The 19,621-nt window shown below is 43.0% G+C and overlaps 1 protein-coding gene across 1 annotated transcript in view; it reads right to left on the minus strand.

The window, feature by feature from the left end:
* The window catches only part of LOC124006326 (calsyntenin-2-like), a 521,555-nt gene that overhangs the window by 310,793 nt on the left and 191,141 nt on the right, over positions 1 to 19,621 (minus strand). The gene's annotated exons all lie outside the window — the stretch shown is intronic.

Raw genomic sequence — 19,621 nt, forward strand, 5'->3', positions numbered from 1 at the left:
CTTATAATCATCCTCAGCTTTGGCATCTTCCCCAATATTTGTAACCAATGACTGATCACCCCAATCCACAAAAGTGCAGACAAATTTGACCCCAATAACTTGGGAAAATCCTCTGCATTATCATTAACAGCAGATTGGTACATTTCCTCGGTGAAAACAATGTGCTGAGCAAATGTCAAATAGACTTTTTACCAAAATGCCATATGACAGACCAAGAATTCACCCTGCACACCAAAAATGACTAACAAACAAACCAAAACAAAGTCAAGGTCTTTTCATGCTTTGTTGATTTCAAACAAGCTTTTGACTTAATTTGCCTTTAGGGTCTGTTATACAAATTGATGGAAAGTTGTGCTGGGGGAAAAATATACAACATTATAAAATGTACACAAACAAGTGTGCGGATCAAATTGGTACACATTTCTTTCCACAGGGCCGTGGGGTGAGGAAGGGATGCAGCTTAATATTTTTTGCAGAATTCACAAAATGGGACAAACATGAAATTGAGGTTCTGCATGCAGAATTCAAGTACAATGTAAAACACCAAATAATACCCGCTAATTGTCAAAATTAATTAATCAAAACTAATTGGAAAAACGTACAAAAAACTACACATACCTCAGCCTAAACATCAGTGCCACAGGTAACTTCCACAAAGCCGTGAACGATCTAAGAGACTAGGCAAGAAGGGCCTTCTATTCTATCAAAAGGAACATAAAATTTGACATACCAATTAGGATCTGTCTAAAAATATGCATTGCCCTTCATGGTTGTGAGGTCTGGCGTCCGCTCACCAACCAAGAATTCACAAAATGGGACAAACACCAAATTGAAACCCTGCCTGCAGAATTCTGCAAAAATATCCTCTGTGTACACAATAAAACACCAAATAATGCATGCAGAGCAGAATTAGGCCGATACCCGCCAATTATTAACATCCAGAAAAGAGATGTTAAATTCTACAACCACCTAAAAGGAAGTGATTTCCAAACCTTCCATAACAAAGCCATCACCTACAGAGAGATGAACCTGGAGAAGAGTCCCCTAAGCAAGCTGGTTCAGAGGCTCTGTTCACAAACACAAACACACCCCACAGAGCCCCAGGACAGCAACACAATTAGACCCAACCAAATCATGACAAAACAAATAGCTAATTACTTGACACATTGGAAAGAATTAACAAAAAAACGGAGTAAACGAGAATGATATTTGGCCCTAAACAAAGAGTACACAGTTGGCAGAATACCTGACCACTATGACTGACCCAAACTTAAGGAAAGCTTAGACTTAGACTATGTATAGACCCAGTGAGACCTGGCTCTCAAGAGAAGACAGGCTTCCCACAAAATGATGTGGAAACTGAGCTGCACTTCCTAACCTCCTCCCAAATGTATGACCATATTAGAGACACATATGTCCCTCAGATTACACAGATCCACAAAGAATTTGAAAATAACCCAATTTTGATGAACTCCCATATCTACTGGGTGAAATACCACAGTGTACAATCACAGCAGCAAGATTTGTGACCTGTTGCCACACGAAAAGGGCAACCAGTGAAGAACAAACACCATTGTAAATAAAAACCCATATTTATGTTTATGTATTTTCCCTTTTGTACTTAAACTATTTGCACATCACTACAACACTGTATATAGACATAAGTGTAATGTTTATAGTTAATTTTTATTTTTTTATTTCACCTTTGTTTATTATCTATTTCACTTGCTTTGGCAATGTTAACATATGTTTCCCATGCCAATCAGTCTGTTTATCTTCTGTCTAGTCACCACGGTAACTAACCTACTTTTAATCAATCATGTAGACTATGGATGTCGATAGAGAGAGAGAGAGGGCAAGAGAGAGAGAAAGCGAAAGATTGAAAGAGCGGATGAAAGCCCTCATACCTTATTATAATTGAATGGCTTTCTATAGAGCTTTATATTGTGTAGAGGAAACATAGAGGCATGTGTATGTGTGTGTATGTGTGTTTATCTGTGTGTGTGTATGTGTCTGTGTATGTGTGTGTATGTGTGTTTGTCTGTGCGTGAGTGTGTGAGTGTGTATGTGTGTGTGTGCATGTGTGTGTGTGCTGATGCAGAGCGATGTGAGAGGGTGAGGTGGTGTGTATGTATGTGAGGAGTGAAGAAGAAGTACATCTTTAACCTCTTTCACACGGACACACACACAGACTTACACACAGACACATACATGCACACACACACAGACACATACATGCACACACACACACACATACATACACACAAACACACACATCATTAGGAGAATGAATGGTCTTGTGTTTTTACAGAGCCCTGTGAAAAAATGAAAGAAACTCTGTCCTTCACTCTCGTTACCGGCAAAATAAATATAGTACAGCCAAGCATGATCAGACTGCAGAGAAAGAGAGAGGAGGAGGGAAAGAGGGGCAACGCAACACATTCATCCATTTTTCATAGCTCTTCACCGCAGCTGAACCTGGCGGACCGGTGAGAGGGAGAGAATGGGAGAGAGGGAGAGAAGAGGAGAAAGGGAGAGAAAGGGAGAGAGCGGGGCAGCAGGAGCCGGGGGTATGTGGACGAGAGGAGGGAATTCCTTTACTTCCACCCCTCAGCACAAACTTCCCCCTCTTTTTCCCAGGTCCTGTTTTGCATTCTTATTCATAATTTTTATTCATTTAAATTGATCGTTAGATGTGAGTCTGCCACCTGCAATATAGCCTACGCCTCATTACAAACGCCAAGATTGAAAATTCCTTTGGATACTTGATTGATTAATTGATTGACATAGCTATGTACCATGTACTCATGTGTGATTAACAACATTGAGACTCATGATAATATGGCTTTTCATGAATCAGACAGGTATACCACCTCATACAACACATCACTGTCACTAACGCCATGGCAACTACCATGAGGGTGGGGGTCAGAGGTCAAGGTGGTAGGTAGAAGCTAATCACAGGCTGAGAGATCATCAGAACAAGTGAGGTGATTTGCTGTCCAAATAATTACAATGTAATTACTGTCCTCCACCAATCTTTAAGCAACAATAATCTCATTATACAGAGTTTGTACAGGAAGCTCATCCTGAGTTTATAAGGACGTGCACTGGAGATGTTGTACCCACTGTGACTATTAAAACCTACCCTAACCAGAAACCATGGATGGATGGCGGCATTCGCGCAAAACTGAAAGCGCAAACCACCACATTTAACCATGGAAAGAGATCTGGGAATATGGCTGAATATAAACAGTGTAGTTATTCCCTCCGCAAGGCAATCAAACGAGCAGAATGCTGGTACAGGGACAAAGTGGAGTCGTAGTTCAACAGCTCAGACACGAGACATGTGGCAGGGTCTACAGGAAATCACAGACTACAAAAAGAAAACCAGCCATGTCACGGACACCGACGTCACGGTTCCAGACAAACTAAACACCTTCTTTGTCCGCTTTGAGCATAATACAGTGCCACCGTTGCTGCCCGCTGACAAGGACTATCCCTCTCCCCCTCCTTCTCCGTGGCCGACGTGAGTAAAACTTTTAAATGTTGTTACCCTCGCAAGGCTGCTGGCCAAGATGGCATCCCTAGCCACGTCCTCAGAGCATGCGTAGACAAGCTGGCTGGTGTGTTTACGGACATATTCAATCGCTCCTTATCTAAGTCTGCTGTCCCCACATGCTTCAAGATGGCCAACATTGGTCCTGTACCCAAGAAGGCAAAGATAACTGAACTAAATGACTATCGCCCCGTAGCATTCATTTCTGTCATCATGAAGTGCTTTGAGAGACGAGTCAAGGATCATATCACCTCCACCTTACTGGACCCACTTCAGTTTGCATACCGCCCCAACAGGTCCACAGACAATGCAATCACCTATCCCATCTGGACAAGAGGAATATCTATGTAAGAATGCTGTTCATTGACTCATCATCAAGCTGGAGGCCCTGGGTCTCAACCCCGCTCTGTGCAATTGGGTCCTGGACTTTCTGACGGGCCGCCCCAAGGTGGTGAAGGTAGGAAACAACATCTCCACTTCGCTGACCCTCAACACTGAGGCCCCACAAGGGTGTGTACTCTGCCCCCGCCTGTACTCCCTGTTCACCCACGATTACGTAGCCATGTACACCTACAACTCAATCATCAAGTTTGCAGATGACACAAGAGAAGTGGGCTTGATTACCAACAATGACGAGACAGCCTACAGGGAGGAGGTGAGGGAACTCGGAGTTTGGTGTCAGGAAAACAAACTTTCACTCAACATCAACAAAACAAAGGAGATGATCGTGGACTTCAGGAAACAGCAGAGGGAGCACCCCCCTATCCACATCGAAGAGACAACAGTGGAAAAGGTGGAAAGTTATAAGATCCTCGGCATACACATCACAGACTAACTGAAATGGTCCACTCACACAGACAGTGTGGTGAAGAAGCGCCTCTTCATCCTCGGGAGGGTTTGGCATGTCACCCAAAGCCCTGACAAACTCTTACAGATGCACAATCGAGAGTATCCTGTCGGACTGTATCACAGCCTGGTACGGCAACTGCACTGCCCTCAACCACAAGGCTCTCCAAAGGGCTGTGCGTTCTGCACAACGTATCATCGGGGGCAAACTACCTGCCCTCCATGACACTTACAGCAATGTCACAGGCAGGCTAAAAAGATCGTCAAGGACAACAACCACCCGAGCCACTGCCTGTTCACACCGCCACTGCCTGTTCACAACCACCCGAGCCAACGCCTGTTCACACTGACACGGCGAGGTCAGTACAGGTGCATCAAAGCTGGGACCAAGAGACTCAAAATCAGCTTCTATCTCAAGGCCATCAGATCACTAACTCAGAGAGGCTGCTGCCTACATTGACACCCAATCACTGGCCACTTTAATAAATGCATCACTAGTCACTTTAAACAATGCCACTTTAAGTAATGGCACTTTAAAAATGTTTACATATCTTGCGTTACTCATCTCACGTGTATACTGTATCTCATATCATCTATTGCACCTTGCCTATGCCGCTCGGCCATCGCTCATCCATATATTTATGTGTACATATTCTCATTCACCCATTTAGATGTGTGTATTAAGTAGTTGTTGCACAATCATTTCGCTACACTTGCATTAACATCTGCTTACCATGTGTATGTGACCAATACAATTTGATTTTTCAACAACACTGCAAGAAGACAAGATACAATCTTTCATTGCATTGTGATTTAATTAAACTCTTGAATAATACAAGTCATTATTTACAGTAGTACATTTGGCCTAATGAAATGTTTCGCTAACTACCATTTCCCGGCCTCTAACAGCGTGTTTGTGTGTGTGTGAGAGAGTGTGTGTGTGTGGACCTGGCCTAGGAGAGGAATTATAGATAACCTTTCAGATGCTAATTGTCTCCCTGCTGGCGGCCTCCATATCTTCCCAGGTCAATTATGCTAACACAACATTTGTGCTGCAAAGTTAGATTTTAACCTGTGCACGGCCACAAAAGACACACAAGGAGAAGGATTTGGATAGAGAGAGATTACCACTGTATATACGATCATGTGTGTGCATGCGCACCCTTGTTTGTTTGTCTGTGTGTGTACTTTTGTCCTCGTGTGCGTGTGAGAGAGTGGTGTGCGTGTGAGAGAGGAGTGTAATTAAAGACTGATTACAACCTTACATCTTCCTCCACCCTCTCTTCCTCTCCCTCTCCACATTGCAAGGCCTCTTATTCATTAATAATGAGATGCATTAAAACAGGTTGGCCCTGGTGCCCTCTCTTCTCTCACTGATTACACTATAGACCCGTGTATGCTGGTGTCCAGACCATCATATCCCTAATACAACACAGAACAGTGCACAGACCTGTGTATTCTAGTGTCCAGACCATCTTATTCCTAATACAACACAGAACAGTGCATATACCTATGTATACTCGTGTCCAGACCATGAAATCCCTAATACAACACAGAACAGTGCACAGCCCTGTGTTTGCTATTGTCCAGACAATCATGTCCATTTTTACCAAAAAAAAATTACATTTCATTAACCAGGTAGGCTAGTTGAGAACAAATTCTCATTTACAACTGTGACCTGGCCAAGATAAAGCAAAGCAGTGCGACAGAAACAACAACACAGAATTACACATGGAATAAACAAGCGTACAGTCAATAACACAACAGAAAAAAAGTATATTTACATTGTGTGCAAATGGTGTGAGGTGGTAAGGCAATAAATAGACCATAGTAGTGAAGTAATTACATTTTAGAAGATTAACACTGGAGTGATAGATGAGCAGATGGTGATGTGCAAGGAGAAATACTGGTGTGCAAAAGTGCAGAAAAGTACAATATAACAAAACATACAATATACAATATAAAGTACAATATAACAAAACAATATGGGGATGAGGTAGATAGATTGGGTGGGCTATTTACAGATGGACTATGTACAGCTGCAGCGATCGGTTAGCTGCTCAGATAGCTGATGTTTAAAGTTACTGATGGAAATGTAAGTCTCCAGCTTCAGCGATTGTTGCAATTTGTTCCAGTCACTGGCAGCAGAGAACTGGAAGGAAAGGCAGCCAAAAGAGGTGTTGACTTTGGGGATGATCAGTGAGATATACCTGCTGGAGTGCATGCTACGGATGGGTGTTGTTATCGTGACCAGTGAGCTGAGATAAGGCAGAGCTTTACATAGCATAGACTTATAGATGACCTGGAGCCAGTGAGTCTGGCGACAAACATGTAGCGAGGACCAGCCGACTAGAGCATACAGGTCGCAGTGGTGGGTGGTACAAGGAGCTTTGGTAACAAAACGGATGGCACTGTGATAGACTGCATCCAGTTTGCTGAGTAGAGTATTGGAAGCTATTTCTTAGATGATATCGCCAAAGTCGAGGATCAGTAGGATAGTCACTCTAGGAAAACTAAGTTTGGCGGCGTGAGTGGAGGTGGCTTTGTTCACAATATAACACAGTGCATTGCACAGACCTGTGTATGGAGTGTCCAGACCATGATATCCCTAATATAACACAGTGCATTGCACAGACCTGTGTATGGAGTGTCCAGACCATGATATCCCTAATATAACACAGTGCATTGCACAGACCTGTGTATGGAGTGTCCAGACCATGATATCCCTAATATAACACAGTGCATTGCACAGACCTGTGTATGGAGTGTCCAGACCATGATATCCCTAATATAACACAGTGCATTGCACAGACCTGTGTATGGAGTGTCCAGACCATGATATCCCTAATATAACACAGTGCATTGCACAGACCTGTGTATGGAGTGTCCAGACCATGGAGTGCATTGTCCAGACCATGATATCCCTAATATAACACAGTGCATTGCACAGACCTGTGTATGGAGTGTCCAGACCATGATATCCCTAATATAACACAGTGATATCCCTGTGTATGGATGTCCAGACCATGATATCCCTAATATAACACAGTGCATTGCACAGACCTGTGTATGGAGTGTCCAGACCATGATATCCCTAATATAACACAGTGCATTGCACAGACCTGTGTATGGAGTGTCCAGACCATGATATCCCTAATATAACACAGTGCATTGCACAGACCTGTGTATGGAGTGTCCAGACCATGATATCCCTAATATAACACAGTGCATTGCACAGACCTGTGTATGGAGTGTCCAGACCATGATATCCCTAATATAACACAGTGCATTGCACAGACCTGTGTATGGAGTGTCCAGACCATGATATCCCTAATATAACACAGTGCATTGCACAGACCTGTGTATGGAGTGTCCAGACCATGATATCCCTAATATAACACAGTGAATTGCACAGACCTGTGTATGGAGTGTCCAGACCATGATATCCCTAATATAACACAGTGCATTGCACAGACCTGTGTATGGAGTGTCCAGACCATGATATCCCTAATATAACACAGTGCATTGCACAGACCTGTGTATGGAGTGTCCAGACCATGATATCCCTAATATAACACAGTGCATTGCACAGACCTGTGTATGGAGTGTCCAGACCATGATATCCCTAATATAACACAGTGCATTGCACAGACCTGTGTATTCTAGTGTCCAGACCATCTATCCCTAATACAACACAGAACAGTGCACAGACCTGTGTATTCTAGTGTCCAGACCATCTTATCCCTAATACAACACAGAACATTGCATATACCTATGTATACTGTGTCCAGACCATGAATTCCCTAATACAACACAGACCAGTGCATATACCTATGTATGCTCGTGTCCAGACCATGAAATCCCTAATACAACACAGACCAGTGCATATACCTATGTATGCTCGTGTCCAGACCATGAAATCCCTAATACAACACAGAACAGTGCACAGCCCTGTGTTTGCTATTGTCCAGACAATCATGTCCATTTTTACCCCCAAAAAATTACATTTCATTAACCAGGTAGGCTAGTTGAGAAAAATTCTCATTTACAACTGTGACCTGGCCAAGATAAAGCAAAGCAGTGCGACAGAAACAACAACACAGAATTACACATGGAATAAACAAGCGTACAGTCAATAACACAACAGAAAAAAAAGTATATTTACATTGTGTGCAAATGGTGTGAGGTGGTAAGGCAATAAATAGACCATAGTAGTGAAGTAATTACATTTTAGAAGATTAACACTGGAGTGATAGATGAGCAGATGGTGATGTGCAAGGAGAAATACTGGTGTGCAAAAGAGCAGAAAAGTACAATATAACAAAACATACAATATACAATATGAAGTACAATATAACAAAGCAATATGGGGATGAGGTAGATAGATTGGGTGGGCTATTTACAGATGGACTATGTACAGCTGCAGCGAATCGGTTAGCTGCTCAGATAGCTGATGTTTAAAGTTACTGATGGAAATGTAAGTCTCCAGCTTCAGCGATTGTTGCAATTTGTTCCAGTCACTGGCAGCAGAGAACTGGAAGGAAAGGCAGCCAAAAGAGGTGTTGACTTTGGGGATGATCAGTGAGATATACCTGCTGGAGTGCGTGCTACGGATGGGTGTTGTTATCGTGACCAGTGAGCTGAGATAAGGCAGAGCTTTACATAGCATAGACTTATAGATGACCTGGAGCCAGTGAGTCTGGCGACAAACATGTAGCGAGGACCAGCCGACTAGAGCATACAGGTCGCAGTGGTGGGTGGTACAAGGAGCTTTGGTAACAAAACGGATGGCACTGTGATAGACTGCATCCAGTTTGCTGAGTAGAGTATTGGAAGCTATTTCTTAGATGATATCGCCAAAGTCGAGGATCAGTAGGATAGTCACTCTAGTAAAACTAAGTTTGGCGGCGTGAGTGGAGGCGGCTTTGTTCACAATATAACACAGTGCATTGCACAGACCTGTGTATGGAGTGTCCAGACCATGATATCCCTAATATAACACAGTGCATTGCACAGACCTGTGTATGGAGTGTCCAGACCATGATATCCCTAATATAACACAGTGCATTGCACAGACCTGTGTATGGAGTGTCCAGACCATGATATCCCTAATATAACACAGTGCATTGCACAGACCTGTGTATGGAGTGTCCAGACCATGATATCCCTAATATAACACAGTGCATTGCACAGACCTGTGTATGGAGTGTCCAGACCATGATATCCCTAATATAACACAGTGCATTGCACAGACCTGTGTATGGAGTGTCCAGACCATGATATCCCTAATATAACACAGTGCATTGCACAGACCTGTGTATGGAGTGTCCAGACCATGATATCCCTAATATAACACAGTGAATTGCACAGACCTGTGTATGGAGTGTCCAGACCATGATATCCCTAATATAACACAGTGCATTGCACAGACCTGTGTATGGAGTGTCCAGACCATGATATCCCTAATATAACACAGTGCATTGCACAGACCTGTGTATGGAGTGTCCAGACCATGATATCCCTAATATAACACAGTGCATTGCACAGACCTGTGTATGGAGTGTCCAGACCATGATATCCCTAATATAACACAGTGCATTGCACAGACCTGTGTATGGAGTGTCCAGACCATGATATCCCTAATATAACACAGTGAATTGCACAGACCTGTGTATGGAGTGTCCAGACCATGATATCCCTAATATAACACAGTGCATTGCACAGACCTGTGTATGGAGTGTCCAGACCATGATATCCCTAATATAACACAGTGCATTGCACAGACCTGTGTATGGAGTGTCCAGACCATGATATCCCTAATATAACACAGTGCATTGCACAGACCTGTGTATGGAGTGTCCAGACCATGATATCCCTAATATAACACAGTGCATTGCACAGACCTGTGTATGGAGTGTCCAGACCATGATATCCCTAATATAACACAGTGCATTGCACAGACCTGTGTATGGAGTGTCCAGACCATGATATCCCTAATATAACACAGTGCATTGCACAGACCTGTGTATGGAGTGTCCAGACCATGATATCCCTAATATAACACAGTGCATTGCACAGACCTGTGTATGGAGTGTCCAGACCATGATATCCCTAATATAACACAGTGAATTGCACAGACCTGTGTATGGAGTGTCCAGACCATGATATCCCTAATATAACACAGTGCATTGCACAGACCTGTGTATGGAGTGTCCAGACCATGATATCCCTAATATAACACAGTGCATTGCACAGACCTGTGTATGGAGTGTCCAGACCATGATATCCCTAATATAACACAGTGCATTGCACAGACCTGTGTATTCTAGTGTCCAGACCATCTTATCCCTAATACAACACAGAACAGTGCACAGACCTGTGTATTCTAGTGTCCAGACCATCTTATCCCTAATACAACACAGAACAGTGCATATACCTATGTATACTCGTGTCCAGACCATGAATTCCCTAATACAACACAGACCAGTGCATATACCTATGTATGCTCGTGTCCAGACCATGAAATCCCTAATACAACACAGAACAGTGCACAGCCCTGTGTTTGCTATTGTCCAGACAATCATGTCCATTTTTACCCCCAAAAAATTACATTTCATTAACCAGGTAGGCTAGTTGAGAAAAATTCTCATTTACAACTGTGACCTGGCCAAGATAAAGCAAAGCAGTGCGACAGAAACAACAACACAGAATTACACATGGAATAAACAAGCGTACAGTCAATAACACAACAGAAAAAAAAGTATATTTACATTGTGTGCAAATGGTGTGAGGTGGTAAGGCAATAAATAGACCATAGTAGTGAAGTAATTACATTTTAGAAGATTAACACTGGAGTGATAGATGAGCAGATGGTGATGTGCAAGGAGAAATACTGGTGTGCAAAAGAGCAGAAAAGTACAATATAACAAAACATACAATATACAATATGAAGTACAATATAACAAAGCAATATGGGGATGAGGTAGATAGATTGGGTGGGCTATTTACAGATGGACTATGTACAGCTGCAGCGAATCGGTTAGCTGCTCAGATAGCTGATGTTTAAAGTTACTGATGGAAATGTAAGTCTCCAGCTTCAGCGATTGTTGCAATTTGTTCCAGTCACTGGCAGCAGAGAACTGGAAGGAAAGGCAGCCAAAAGAGGTGTTGACTTTGGGGATGATCAGTGAGATATACCTGCTGGAGTGCGTGCTACGGATGGGTGTTGTTATCGTGACCAGTGAGCTGAGATAAGGCAGAGCTTTACATAGCATAGACTTATAGATGACCTGGAGCCAGTGAGTCTGGCGACAAACATGTAGCGAGGACCAGCCGACTAGAGCATACAGGTCGCAGTGGTGGGTGGTACAAGGAGCTTTGGTAACAAAACGGATGGCACTGTGATAGACTGCATCCAGTTTGCTGAGTAGAGTATTGGAAGCTATTTCTTAGATGATATCGCCAAAGTCGAGGATCAGTAGGATAGTCACTCTAGTAAAACTAAGTTTGGCGGCGTGAGTGGAGGCGGCTTTGTTCACAATATAACACAGTGCATTGCACAGACCTGTGTATGGAGTGTCCAGACCATGATATCCCTAATATAACACAGTGCATTGCACAGACCTGTGTATGGAGTGTCCAGACCATGATATCCCTAATATAACACAGTGCATTGCACAGACCTGTGTATGGAGTGTCCAGACCATGATATCCCTAATATAACACAGTGCATTGCACAGACCTGTGTATGGAGTGTCCAGACCATGATATCCCTAATATAACACAGTGCATTGCACAGACCTGTGTATGGAGTGTCCAGACCATGATATCCCTAATATAACACAGTGCATTGCACAGACCTGTGTATGGAGTGTCCAGACCATGATATCCCTAATATAACACAGTGCATTGCACAGACCTGTGTATGGAGTGTCCAGACCATGATATCCCTAATATAACACAGTGCATTGCACAGACCTGTGTATGGAGTGTCCAGACCATGATATCCCTAATATAACACAGTGCATTGCACAGACCTGTGTATGGAGTGTCCAGACCATGATATCCCTAATATAACACAGTGCATTGCACAGACCTGTGTATGGAGTGTCCAGACCATGATATCCCTAATATAACACAGTGCATTGCACAGACCTGTGTATGGAGTGTCCAGACCATGATATCCCTAATATAACACAGTGCATTGCACAGACCTGTGTATGGAGTGTCCAGACCATGATATCCCTAATATAACACAGTGAATTGCACAGACCTGTGTATGGAGTGTCCAGACCATGATATCCCTAATATAACACAGTGCATTGCACAGACCTGTGTATGGAGTGTCCAGACCATGATATCCCTAATATAACACAGTGCATTGCACAGACCTGTGTATGGAGTGTCCAGACCATGATATCCCTAATATAACACAGTGCATTGCACAGACCTGTGTATGGAGTGTCCAGACCATGATATCCCTAATATAACACAGTGCATTGCACAGACCTGTGTATTCTAGTGTCCAGACCATCTTATCCCTAATACAACACAGAACAGTGCACAGACCTGTGTATTCTAGTGTCCAGACCATCTTATCCCTAATACAACACAGAACAGTGCATATACCTATGTATACTCGTGTCCAGACCATGAATTCCCTAATACAACACAGACCAGTGCATATACCTATGTATGCTCGTGTCCAGACCATGAAATCCCTAATACAACACAGACCAGTGCATATACCTATGTATACTCGTGTCCAGACCATGAAATCCCTAATACAACACAGAACAGTGCACAGCCCTGTGTTTGCTATTGTCCAGACAATCATGTCCATTTTTACCCCCCAAAAATTACATTTCATTAACCAGGTAGGCTAGTTGAGAAAAATTCTCATTTACAACTGTGACCTGGCCAAGATAAAGCAAAGCAGTGCGACAGAAACAACAACACAGAATTACACATGGAATAAACAAGCGTACAGTCAATAACACAACAGAAAAAAAGTATATTTACATTGTGTGCAAATGGTGTGAGGTGGTAAGGCAATAAATAGACCATAGTAGTGAAGTAATTACATTTTAGAAGATTAACACTGGAGTGATAGATGAGCAGATGGTGATGTGCAAGGAGAAATACTGGTGTGCAAAAGAGCAGAAAAGTACAATATAACAAAACATACAATATACAATATGAAGTACAATATAACAAAGCAATATGGGGATGAGGTAGATAGATTGGGTGGGCTATTTACAGATGGACTATGTACAGCTGCAGCGAATCGGTTAGCTGCTCAGATAGCTGATGTTTAAAGTTACTGATGGAAATGTAAGTCTCCAGCTTCAGCGATTGTTGCAATTTGTTCCAGTCACTGGCAGCAGAGAACTGGAAGGAAAGGCAGCCAAAAGAGGTGTTGACTTTGGGGATGATCAGTGAGATATACCTGCTGGAGTGCGTGCTACGGATGGGTGTTGTTATCGTGACCAGTGAGCTGAGATAAGGCAGAGCTTTACATAGCATAGACTTATAGATGACCTGAGCCAGTGAGTCTGGCGACAAACATGTAGCGAGGACCAGCCGACTAGAGCATACAGGTCGCAGTGGTGGGTGGTACAAGGAGCTTTGGTAACAAAACGGATGGCACTGTGATAGACTGCATCCAGTTTGCTGAGTAGAGTATTGGAAGCTATTTCTTAGATGATATCGCCAAAGTCGAGGATCAGTAGGATAGTCACTCTAGTAAAACTAAGTTTGGCGGCGTGAGTGGAGGCGGCTTTGTTCACAATATAACACAGTGCATTGCACAGACCTGTGTATGGAGTGTCCAGACCATGATATCCCTAATATAACACAGTGCATTGCACAGACCTGTGTATGGAGTGTCCAGACCATGATATCCCTAATATAACACAGTGCATTGCACAGACCTGTGTATGGAGTGTCCAGACCATGATATCCCTAATATAACACAGTGCATTGCACAGACCTGTGTATGGAGTGTCCAGACCATGATATCCCTAATATAACACAGTGCATTGCACAGACCTGTGTATGGAGTGTCCAGACCATGATATCCCTAATATAACACAGTGCATTGCACAGACCTGTGTATGGAGTGTCCAGACCATGATATCCCTAATATAACACAGTGCATTGCACAGACCTGTGTATGGAGTGTCCAGACCATGATATCCCTAATATAACACAGTGCATTGCACAGACCTGTGTATTCTAGTGTCCAGACCATCTTATCCCTAATACAACACAGAACAGTGCACAGACCTGTGTATTCTAGTGTCCAGACCATGATATCCCTAATATAACACAGTGCATTGCACAGACCTGTGTATGGAGTGTCCAGACCATGATATCCCTAATATAACACAGTGCATTGCACAGACCTGTGTATGGAGTGTCCAGACCATGATATCCCTAATATAACACAGTGCATTGCACAGACCTGTGTATGGAGTGTCCAGACCATGATATCCCTAATATAACACAGTGCATTGCACAGACCTGTGTATGGAGTGTCCAGACCATGATATCCCTAATATAACACAGTGAATTGCACAGACCTGTGTATGGAGTGTCCAGACCATGATATCCCTAATATAACACAGTGCATTGCACAGACCTGTGTATGGAGTGTCCAGACCATGATATCCCTAATATAACACAGTGCATTGCACAGACCTGTGTATGGAGTGTCCAGACCATGATATCCCTAATATAACACAGTGCATTGCACAGACCTGTGTATGGAGTGTCCAGACCATGATATCCCTAATATAACACAGTGCATTGCACAGACCTGTGTATGGAGTGTCCAGACCATGATATCCCTAATATAACACAGTGCATTGCACAGACCTGTGTATGGAGTGTCCAGACCATGATATCCCTAATATAACACAGTGCATTGCACAGACCTGTGTATGGAGTGTCCAGACCATGATATCCCTAATATAACACAGTGCATTGCACAGACCTGTGTATGGAGTGTCCAGACCATGATATCCCTAATATAACACAGTGAATTGCACAGACCTGTGTATGGAGTGTCCAGACCATGATATCCCTAATATAACACAGTGCATTGCACAGACCTGTGTATGGAGTGTCCAGACCATGATATCCCTAATATAACACAGTGCATTGCACAGACCTGTGTATGGAGTGTCCAGACCATGATATCCCTAATATAACACAGTGCATTGCACAGACCTGTGTATGGAGTGTCCAGACCATGATATCCCTAATATAACACAGTGCATTGCACAGACCTGTGTATTCTAGTGTCCAGACCATCTTATCCCTAATACAACACAGAACAGTGCACAGACCTGTGTATTCTAGTGTCCAGACCATCTTATCCCTAATACAACACAGAACAGTGCATATACCTATGTATACTCGTGTCCAGACCATGAATTCCCTAATACAACACAGACCAGTGCATATACCTATGTATGCTCGTGTCCAGACCATGAAATCCCTAATACAACACAGAACAGTGCACAGCCCTGTGTTTGCTATTGTCCAGACAATCATGTCCATTTTTACCCCCAAAAATTACATTTCATTAACCAGGTAGGCTAGTTGAGAAAAATTCTCATTTACAACTGTGACCTGGCCAAGATAAAGCAAAGCAGTGCGACAGAAACAACAACACAGAATTACACATGGAATAAACAAGCGTACAGTCAATAACACAACAGAAAAAAAAGTATATTTACATTGTGTGCAAATGGTGTGAGGTGGTAAGGCAATAAATAGACCATAGTAGTGAAGTAATTACATTTTAGAAGATTAACACTGGAGTGATAGATGAGCAGATGGTGATGTGCAAGGAGAAATACTGGTGTGCAAAAGAGCAGAAAAGTACAATATAACAAAACATACAATATACAATATGAAGTACAATATAACAAAGCAATATGGGGATGAGGTAGATAGATTGGGTGGGCTATTTACAGATGGACTATGTACAGCTGCAGCGAATCGGTTAGCTGCTCAGATAGCTGATGTTTAAAGTTACTGATGGAAATGTAAGTCTCCAGCTTCAGCGATTGTTGCAATTTGTTCCAGTCACTGGCAGCAGAGAACTGGAAGGAAAGGCAGCCAAAAGAGGTGTTGACTTTGGGGATGATCAGTGAGATATACCTGCTGGAGTGCGTGCTACGGATGGGTGTTGTTATCGTGACCAGTGAGCTGAGATAAGGCAGAGCTTTACATAGCATAGACTTATAGATGACCTGGAGCCAGTGAGTCTGGCGACAAACATGTAGCGAGGACCAGCCGACTAGAGCATACAGGTCGCAGTGGTGGGTGGTACAAGGAGCTTTGGTAACAAAACGGATGGCACTGTGATAGACTGCATCCAGTTTGCTGAGTAGAGTATTGGAAGCTATTTCTTAGATGATATCGCCAAAGTCGAGGATCAGTAGGATAGTCACTCTAGTAAAACTAAGTTTGGCGGCGTGAGTGGAGGCGGCTTTGTTCACAATATAACACAGTGCATTGCACAGACCTGTGTATGGAGTGTCCAGACCATGATATCCCTAATATAACACAGTGCATTGCACAGACCTGTGTATGGAGTGTCCAGACCATGATATCCCTAATATAACACAGTGCATTGCACAGACCTGTGTATGGAGTGTCCAGACCATGATATCCCTAATATAACACAGTGCATTGCACAGACCTGTGTATGGAGTGTCCAGACCATGATATCCCTAATATAACACAGTGCATTGCACAGACCTGTGTATGGAGTGTCCAGACCATGATATCCCTAATATAACACAGTGCATTGCACAGACCTGTGTATGGAGTGTCCAGACCATGATATCCCTAATATAACACAGTGCATTGCACAGACCTGTGTATGGAGTGTCCAGACCATGATATCCCTAATATAACACAGTGCATTGCACAGACCTGTGTATGGAGTGTCCAGACCATGATATCCCTAATATAACACAGTGCATTGCACAGACCTGTGTATGGAGTGTCCAGACCATGATATCCCTAATATAACACAGTGCATTGCACAGACCTGTGTATGGAGTGTCCAGACCATGATATCCCTAATATAACACAGTGCATTGCACAGACCTGTGTATGGAGTGTCCAGACCATGATATCCCTAATATAACACAGTGCATTGCACAGACCTGTGTATGGAGTGTCCAGACCATGATATCCCTAATATAACACAGTGAATTGCACAGACCTGTGTATGGAGTGTCCAGACCATGATATCCCTAATATAACACAGTGCATTGCACAGACCTGTGTATGGAGTGTCCAGACCATGATATCCCTAATATAACACAGTGCATTGCACAGACCTGTGTATGGAGTGTCCAGACCATGATATCCCTAATATAACACAGTGCATTGCACAGACCTGTGTATGGAGTGTCCAGACCATGATATCCCTAATATAACACAGTGCATTGCACAGACCTGTGTATTCTAGTGTCCAGACCATCTTATCCCTAATACAACACAGAACAGTGCACAGACCTGTGTATTCTAGTGTCCAGACCATCTTATCCCTAATACAACACAGAACAGTGCATATACCTATGTATACTCGTGTCCAGACCATGAATTCCCTAATACAACACAGACCAGTGCATATACCTATGTATGCTCGTGTCCAGACCATGAAATCCCTAATACAACACAGACCAGTGCATATACCTATGTATACTCGTGTCCAGACCATGAAATCCCTAATACAACACAGAACAGTGCACAGCCCTGTGTTTGCTATTGTCCAGACAATCATGTCCATTTTTACCCCCCAAAAATTACATTTCATTAACCAGGTAGGCTAGTTGAGAAAAATTCTCATTTACAACTGTGACCTGGCCAAGATAAAGCAAAGCAGTGCGACAGAAACAACAACACAGAATTACACATGGAATAAACAAGCGTACAGTCAATAACACAACAGAAAAAAAGTATATTTACATTGTGTGCAAATGGTGTGAGGTGGTAAGGCAATAAATAGACCATAGTAGTGAAGTAATTACATTTTAGAAGATTAACACTGGAGTGATAGATGAGCAGATGGTGATGTGCAAGGAGAAATACTGGTGTGCAAAAGAGCAGAAAAGTACAATATAACAAAACATACAATATACAATATGAAGTACAATATAACAAAGCAATATGGGGATGAGGTAGATAGATTGGGTGGGCTATTTACAGATGGACTATGTACAGCTGCAGCGAATCGGTTAGCTGCTCAGATAGCTGATGTTTAAAGTTACTGATGGAAATGTAAGTCTCCAGCTTCAGCGATTGTTGCAATTTGTTCCAGTCACTGGCAGCAGAGAACTGGAAGGAAAGGCAGCCAAAAGAGGTGTTGACTTTGGGGATGATCAGTGAGATATACCTGCTGGAGTGCGTGCTACGGATGGGTGTTGTTATCGTGACCAGTGAGCTGAGATAAGGCAGAGCTTTACATAGCATAGACTTATAGATGACCTGGAGCCAGTGAGTCTGGCGACAAACATGTAGCGAGGACCAGCCGACTAGAGCATACAGGTCGCAGTGGTGGGTGGTACAAGGAGCTTTGGTAACAAAACGGATGGCACTGTGATAGACTGCATCCAGTTTGCTGAGTAGAGTATTGGAAGCTATTTCTTAGATGATATCGCCAAAGTCGAGGATCAGTAGGATAGTCACTCTAGTAAAACTAAGTTTGGCGGCGTGAGTGGAGGCGGCTTTGTTCACAATATAACACAGTGCATTGCACAGACCTGTGTATGGAGTGTCCAGACCATGATATCCCTAATATAACACAGTGCATTGCACAGACCTGTGTATGGAGTGTCCAGACCATGATATCCCTAATATAACACAGTGCATTGCACAGACCTGTGTATGGAGTGTCCAGACCATGATATCCCTAATATAACACAGTGCATTGCACAGACCTGTGTATGGAGTGTCCAGACCATGATATCCCTAATATAACACAGTGCATTGCACAGACCTGTGTATGGAGTGTCCAGACCATGATATCCCTAATATAACACAGTGCATTGCACAGACCTGTGTATGGAGTGTCCAGACCATGATATCCCTAATATAACACAGTGCATTGCACAGACCTGTGTATGGAGTGTCCAGACCATGATATCCCTAATATAACACAGTGCATTGCACAGACCTGTGTATGGAGTG

The sequence above is a fragment of the Oncorhynchus gorbuscha genome, linkage group LG19 (genome assembly GCF_021184085.1).
Source record: "Oncorhynchus gorbuscha isolate QuinsamMale2020 ecotype Even-year linkage group LG19, OgorEven_v1.0, whole genome shotgun sequence".
Taxonomy (NCBI): domain Eukaryota; kingdom Metazoa; phylum Chordata; class Actinopteri; order Salmoniformes; family Salmonidae; genus Oncorhynchus; species Oncorhynchus gorbuscha.